The 8,555-nt window shown below is 30.6% G+C and overlaps 1 long non-coding RNA gene across 1 annotated transcript; it reads left to right on the top strand.

Moving 5' to 3' along the window:
- Positions 1–7,971: 7,971 nt before the first annotated feature.
- On the top strand, positions 7,972–8,305 carry LOC111642518. The gene is made up of 2 exons (XR_002759565.1): positions 7,972–8,180; positions 8,254–8,305. It is a non-coding gene; the product is annotated as an uncharacterized LOC111642518 (long non-coding RNA).
- The last annotated feature ends 250 nt before the right edge of the window (positions 8,306–8,555 follow it).

Below are 8,555 nucleotides of genomic sequence, written 5' to 3' on the forward strand. Positions count from 1 at the left end.
TATATATATATATATATATATTTTAATCTATTAAAACTATTAAGTATAATTTATTCGGTTTTAACTCATTAATTTCTATTTCCTCTTTATTCAGGAATATTAAATAAGAATAGAAAAATGTAAAAGAAATTACATATAAAATTCACGAATTTTTCTGAATGTAATATTGAATTATTTATGATCTGTAACAAGACATAAGATTTATTTGACTAAATAAATTTAAAGAATAAAGGAAATAAAAGACGCAAATAAGTACTGAGAAAAACAAAATATGATCCAAGGTATTTGTTACAAAACAGAAAAAATTGAGATTAAAAACATAATAAAAGAATAATTACTTTAATGATTTTGCTACCAGAAAATTATTTATTATATTAATAATTTACTACAATTATAAATGGAATACATTAAGAATTTTTCATGTTATGTAATAAAACCGCAAACATTTTATGAATATTTTATTATAAATAATAATTATTTTTTATTCTGTAGAATATATTATTTATCGTTATGTAATAGTAATTTTTATGATAATAATTCAAATTTTTATAGAAAATCCTGTCCAAATAAATTTGAAATTTACTTTTTTTGTGATTTTGGACGATAGCAAACAATTATATAAATATATACAAGTTATCGTGTAGAATTAATTTCACTTCATCGAAGAATTAATTTTATATAATTTATTGTGAAGTCATTATATAAAATTATGTAAATTATTATGAATTTATGTAATTACTGAGACTATTTATTAGTTACTAAAATGTAGCCTATATATTTAAGTTTTTATTCTCTTCCAATTTAAGGACTTTAATGCCCTTATGTTTGTTGATATATTAATATCAATTTAGCAAACCTGAAACATTAATCTTATGCTTTTATGTTTGTTAATTAAACTGAAAGGAAAAACACGGGAATAATAAGTGTTCTCAATTTAATGGTTCCAGTTTAACAAAGATAAAAATGGATTATCTTTAAATTAGAAAAAAAAATAGATTATTTAATTAGGTTTCCGTTACTGGGTTTTTGTAGACTTTAAAGAATTAAAAGATAGTGGCTTTCTTTCTTCAGTAACACATCACCAAAAATAAACAAATTTTACTTTAATTCTAAGTTATTTTTATATTAATTTGTATAATATATGTTAAATATGCACACAGAAATGTAAAGTTCATTTTTTGTGATGAAGATCCTGGCTCTTCTGAAATTCTTGTTTTTTGCAATAAAGTCATGTAGTTTCATCTGTCGCTTTCTTTTTCTTGCCTTGAGCAAATGTCGGTAGCAGGAGATTGCATCAAAACACCTCGTTTTGCTTTTGCACTCCTTTCAAAATCTGGATCATTCGCTACAGTTTGATCAACAATTTTGGTTATCATTACCAAACTTTTACTAAGGAAATCTGTAGATACATTCTTTGGGTTCTTTGTTTTCAGAATCACTATTTTCCAGTTCTACATGAATTCCTTGTTCTGCCAGTTTTTGAAGATCATCGTTGGTAAGGCTCTCACCAGAAACCTGCAGTAACTCCTCAATATCCTGCTTGTCTACATCTCCTAGTCCTGCTGTATTGATTAGGTTGACAATTTAGTCAACCTAACGATACAACGATAGGCTCTTCTCGTTGAGAATTCTTGGATACATTTAGCCACAACTTCTTCACACTTCATTCGTGCATTTATCAGTTATAATTTTTGCCAAGCGAAGTCGATATTTCCTATGGCATCCATAATGTTATATTTTTTCCAAAATTGCACCAAACAAACATAGATTTAAAGAAAGTAGGGTGACGATGCCGAATATGAGATATCATTTTTATTTTTGACTATAAAAAAATAACTATTACACTTGGAGCTTCACAAATTACAATTTTGAATAAGGAATTTAATATACAGTAGAACCTCCATTATCCGGACCTCCATTATCCGGATTTTCGATTATCCGGATTGTTCAAAATAAACAAAAATTTTACGAATTTTCTGATTTGCACTTGGCGAATTACGACACTGTTTATGTACGTGATAGAATGCATAACTTTTTTGTTTCAACAACGTCTCACCCAGCACAGTGGTCGTAAACTCTTAAATATATTTTACGTAGTAATAAAAATATAACTTGACATACGTATTTATAAATAATTTATATTCAAATTACATCATTTCTATGACCAAGGGCGGCGTAAGGCATGGACGACGTGGGCCACCGCCTATGCCTCGCGGTCCGAAGGGCCTCGCGCCTCGAAGGTTTATGCATTACTTAAAAGCCGCGAACGCGACGAAAAAATTTTACTCGTCATAAAACGATAAATAGTTTGTCAAATTTTTATTCATAAAAATGCAGTTTCAACTGCTTTTTATTTTATAAAATCCGTCTTCTTGCGCCACCAGAGGGCCTTTTAAACAATAGGTAGTCTGTTAGCGTTGGTCAGTAGTAGTCCAAATTCAATACGAACGTTTGTTTCTTGAAAATTTGATCACGATTTAAATACAGTATTTACTTTTAATATTACCGATATGTCATCGAAAAGAAAACGTGTTGTATTATCATTAAAAGACAAATTAAAGTATTTGTTTCGATTATCCGGATTTTTCCTTATCCGGACTACCTTCATCCCCAATTAGTCCGGATAATCGAGGTTCTACTGTATTTAACAATGTAATTGCTATTTAGTCCTAAGTATAATATGTTTTTAGTTATATTAGGTAAAATTAAAAAAGTCCAAAATTATGTCTTAGGTCTCCTATTATGAGATACTAGGGATACTAGGTTCTTTCAGGTTTATAGTATAAATAACAAATGGAGAAACAAAACATACCCAATTAAAATCACACTTTTAATTTGCACTTATTAATTAAATGTAGACTAACATCAATCTTTAAAATAAAGAAGATCTCAATTATTGTTAATTATTAATCAAAGATAAAAAAATAGATTTAATCTATGTCAGCCTCAAAATATAATCACAGCAATTTTCATAATGGCAATTTTGAAACAATATCAAAAATCAACAAATATAGATTGTGTAGAAATCTCAAGGCTGGACGTCTCCCCATACGAACTTTTACAAGTACTTCAGCATGGGCATTCTTCTTGACTTAGCGCTCTAGGGTATCTTTTTTTTTCTTTGTACTCTTTTCGCCCTGTGGACACTAAGAGGGTCTCTTATAGCAGGCCCATTATGGGTTCGGCCAGGCCCACAATGGCTCATCCGCATTCGATCCCGAGTCCCCCAGAGCGGTAGGCTGCCACCTTGACTGCTCGGCCGCCACCTTAACCGCTCGGCCATCCGTCATTTCTAGGTTACTCTTAGGAACACCGAATTGTTTTGATGCCTTTAAGTAACCCATTTAATTGCTCCGTACTGCATCCACGGCTCGTATCATGGCACGGTGGTTCCAGGTTTTCCTTTTAATTGGGGCCATCTAAAATATATAAAAAAAAACTTAAACTAATATTTATACTTTCACCTCACATATGAAATGAGATATCTCATTTTAGGAACCCCCCATGTGTCTCATATTGAGAACACATTTAAATTTTACAAAACGGCTGCCTACTTTCTTGCTGACAAAGAAAACAATACTACCGCACTAATATCGTGAAATTGATAAAATGAATGTAAATTAAAAGAATTTAGCGTAATAATAACGTTGTTACATACCTCGTAAACATTTAATGTCAAAAAATTTGTTTTGTGCTTCTGTGAAAATCTGCACACCTACGTTCTAACAGCGCCTCTGGCCAGCGCGCACTGACACACGTTTGGAGCTGTTGCCAGGACGCTTCGGAAGACATTAGAGCCAAATAGTTGCCATTAATAGTTTGGCCAAAACCTTGCTATCTCATATTTCACGCCTATCTCATAATAGGCATCTTTACCTACACCTTTTTACCACCTTTTGCTGATTGGTTCGTGTTCGCAAATAATCGTATTATATACGAATTAATGAAATGCCGCGATAATTTAAATCAGCGTAAATTTTGAGCTTTTTTTAAGGAATTATCATAAAGTATTCAGCAAATCACCAAACATATAAATAACACCTTATTTTAGCAGATATGTTGATGACCTACTTATAATATGGAAAAATAACAGCAGGATTAAAGAATTTATGGTTAAGATTAATGATAATAATGATGGCCTTAGTTTAAGATTGGAACAGAAGAGTTCCTTAGATGTGCATTTTCTAGACATCAGTATCGAGTTCAGAAAAGCCCATTTATCCACTAGCGTTTTTATTAAACCATCCCATAGCCCATTGTATATTCCCTCCCAATCCAAGGATCCGTATAAATATAAAATTGCGGCTTTCCGAGCTTTAATAAGAAGGGCATTTTTGTGTTGTGACAGAATCCAAGACAGGATTAAGGAAATAGATAGAATAATAAACGTGGCCCAGATTCTGCTTTACCGAAAAAGCGCAATTCTAGGAATGGTTAAGAAGTATGAGATGAATATCAAGAAAAGGTAGTTTAAAAGTGTTCCCACTGGAGTCGTGAAATTTACCTATAATGAAAGTATGAATAGCGTTACGATAGAGGTTGCTGACAGAAAAGGTTCGAGAATGCTTATAAAGAGGTCCCCAAATTTATACAAAATTCTCAGAAATGATAAAAATAGTATAAAGTCAGAGGAGAAAGTAGGAGTTTATAGAATTCCTTATGAGAATATACAAATGGGTATTAAGAAAGACTATATTGGAGTAACCACCAGGAGTTTGGGACTTAGACTCAAGGAACATAGTTATAATATCAGAAAGAAGTCTAATGCAACAATTTTGTCCCAAATGGCGCAAACACAAGGCTCTGTAGTCAAATGGAATGAGGCAGTCATCATCAAACCTTTATCTTCCCCTTCTTTGGCGATGACCGCTGAAAAGATTCAGATTTATAGGAGTAAACTAGGGGAAGGCTGTTTGAATGCGAGGGATGCCGAAAGTCTTCCCTCTGCATGGAAGTTTATGGTTAAAAAATTTACTAACAAGTAAGAACTCTAACCAGTTAAAATAGTAATTTTATTAGAGGTGCTAGTAATTTTATTTCTTAATACAGTACTTCTATGTACATATTTTTATTTTTATGTTAATTTTGTTTATGTTTAATGTTACTCCGTTGCTTATTTAATTTTTAATTTGAATTTTGTATTCTATTAATGGAATCTTTAATTCCAATTTCGTTCTCAACCTGATGATGGCCTGTAAATCTGGCTGAAAACGTTTGTTTTTTGAAATAAATATATTTCTTGGCAAGGATAAGGTGTTATTTTATCTTTTTTTTAAGGCTTCGGGCAGACCACATTATATCGAATCAGCGTTAAGCGAGGCAGCGTTAAGCGGGGTCTTAGTGTATTAGAGATCGAAGATACATTAAAGACGTTTAATTTATAAATTTCATTAATTTAATCGCGAATAGTTAACTATTCGCGATTAAATTATAAATTAAACGTTTTCACGTAAACTAGAACGTAAAAAACTACAAAAACGAAATTATTTAAACACTTAATTGGACTGCAATTTGAAGAAAAAAAAAAATTGTAGACCTTTAAATTACCACTGTCGTCCGTCTGTCTTTCTTTAATCGAGAGAACGGAGCTAGATAGATTAAAGACGAACCAAATATGGAAATGTTAGAGGCAAGAGGCCCCGATTAACTATGTAAAAACTTTCGATGCAAACTGGAAGTCGTGTTGTTTTAATTCCAAAATGTTCCCCTGAAAGACGTTAGATAGATGACAGGCACGATTCTATTGTTAAAGGAAAAGTATAGTGTACAGGGACAAGCCATTACTAATTTGAGATAGAGAGCATATATTTTAAGTTCAATAAATTAAAAATGTAATTAAAAATTGCAGCCCAGCATTGTAACAATGTCATTATTTGTTTATTTATGAATGATATTGTAAATTTAGCAAATTTTTAATGTAACAAATAAACAAATTGTAAGAAAAGTTAGCAATTTTTCTTATGATTTGCTGATTTATTACGATTTGTGAATTTTCAACAATATTCACAAATAAGCAAATTGTAAGAAAAAATTGCTAATTTTTCTTACAATTATACATTATAATTTAATTTATGATAATTATACATTATCATAAATAGATTATAGTACAAATTAGGATATTAATTTTTAAATCTACTTATAAGCATGACTAGAATAAAGTACTGTATAAAGGGACGTTCATATAAATTCATAAAAATATATACCATGGATATGATATAAAGACGAAATGCCAACAGGAGATTCTCTAGGTCTTGCTGGCACTACTTTTATTTGTTTAACCTCGAGTGAGGCTAATATTTAAGTATTAATTATATACAAGATTAAATTAATACAGGGTGACGCAGAAAAAAGTAGCCCCGATGCGTAGTTTAGTGGAAACACAAAAGAATACAGTAATAAAGACAGATGTCAACTGCTAGTATCACCAACATAGAAGTTGATAGTAGTAGTCATTTGTTGCATCTACACACAGTTGCGCACGTCGAATTCTGTATAGGAACACCCGGCGTAACATGTGACATCTGTAGCGACGAATGCTTATCCCTCAGTTCCTGTACTGTGTGTTAATCTACACAATACTGAACGCCATTTCAAACAACACAACGTTCCACTCAACTGATGCGGTTCGCTCACTCCAAATACTCGAGCTGGACCGGGGCTACTTTTTCGCACGAAAAAGTAGCCCCAGTAACTAACATTAAGTTAGTTATAATCTTATCTAGACCTATATAAAAGAGTGCCATTAAGCAGATAGAGAAGACCCTGCAGATATTTTCCCTATCTGAGGAGTCTCCAAAGCGGTCGGTAAGGGATTTTCGGGGCCAATTGATGTAAACAGTTCATTAAAAATTATTAGTCTAGTGAGTTATGTATAGTACATGATAGTTCAGGACGTTGTAAATTTGCACGCTGTAAGTAGATCTTTTCTGTGAAAACGGTTTATGGATTAATACTGGCTAATCAGATTTATTTATTTATATACTGTATTATTAACTGTATTAACAAAAACAAAAAAAGAAAAAGGAGGTCGATAAAAGAAGACTTAAAAAATTTTGGGGACCCCTGCCCTATCTGAATATAAAGTAACTTTATTTAATGTTATATGTTTAATTTATAAATTAAAGATAAGTTTTAAAAAATATTTTGACTTACAAATATTATTAAACAATCAATTTTTCTTTAAAATATTATGATACTTTTTAAAATATTTTTTTTTATTTTTTTAAGTACGGAGATGTCTAATACAAATTAAAATTTCATTGAAATTTCAAAATTAATTTAGTTTCAGTAATACAGAGCGGTCCGAAAGTCGGTTAACCATGATAAAGACTAAATTGTTGTATTATACATATACATATATATATTAGGTATTTAATTATATGTGCATTTAAAATGTTTTCACCAATCCTGTACAAGAAAAACACGTTGTTATGAATTCATTTGACTGGAACCGAGGAAACAAACATTTTTAACTGACTTTTGGGCCATTCTGCATATATAAAAATTTAATTAATGATATTATGCCTTAAAAAGAAATTATAAAACATTATTCAAGTATTTTAACCTTTTAATTTTAAAATATTTATGAGATAGAATATATAAACTTAATAAAAATTAATAAATAAAAAAAGTATAAATATTTATAAACATTTAACTGTTCTAATTCGATTCTGATATAAAAATTCTCATACAGAGAACAGGATGGCCTCTCTCGCATCCTAAATTTGGCCTCCTCTTAATGTTCTATCTGAGAAGAAGGATTGGTTTCATAGATATTGGACTTGATTATTTAATAAATTATATAGTTTTTACAATAATATATTCACTAACACTCTTCATCTCTATTAAAAATAAATATTCATGAATTAATAAATGGCGGGTGTGATTCAAAAGTGCATCCAATCCCTTAAACATAGAATATTTTAAAAATTGTTACTACGTCATACAGCGTCATTATACGTCATTACTGTGTAGAATCAATTGGTTATAAAAAGGGAAGAGTGTAGTCGCCAGTACATTCAGTTACAAAATGACACAAACGAGGATATACGCGACGTTTGGTGTTTTATTATTGATCACAATTGTTATATCAAAAGAAACTAATGGAAGGACATCACATGTTGGAAGATCCAATATGCCAAATATTTATGATATTTTATCACTTATCTACAGACTTTGTTGTAAGTTAATAATCGTTTTATTTATTTATTTTAAATTATTTTGCTTTATAATACATATAAATCATTTTTATAGCCGTTAACGAGGGTGTTACTTATTCCAATTTGGAGTGTCTAGATCAACATATGAAAACAGAAGTAAGTTTTTATGTTTATTTTATGCAAATTTCTAAAAGTTTCTCGTGTCCTAAATAGCGATTTTAACATAAAAATAAGTTTTCTTTTCTTATAAGTCGAGAAAAAGTCACTTGAATACGATAAAAATTGCATCCAAGTAACTTTTTCTCCAGACTGTTCTTTTGCCAGAAGGCAAGAATGAAGAATGTCGAACATACACTTCATAATTAAAATGAGGCACATAGCTTAAGGCATACTTTC

Source organism: Centruroides sculpturatus, unplaced genomic scaffold (assembly GCF_000671375.1).
Source record: "Centruroides sculpturatus isolate CEXI.00-Female unplaced genomic scaffold, Cexi_2.0 scaffold1685, whole genome shotgun sequence".
In the NCBI taxonomy this organism is placed as follows: domain Eukaryota; kingdom Metazoa; phylum Arthropoda; class Arachnida; order Scorpiones; family Buthidae; genus Centruroides; species Centruroides sculpturatus.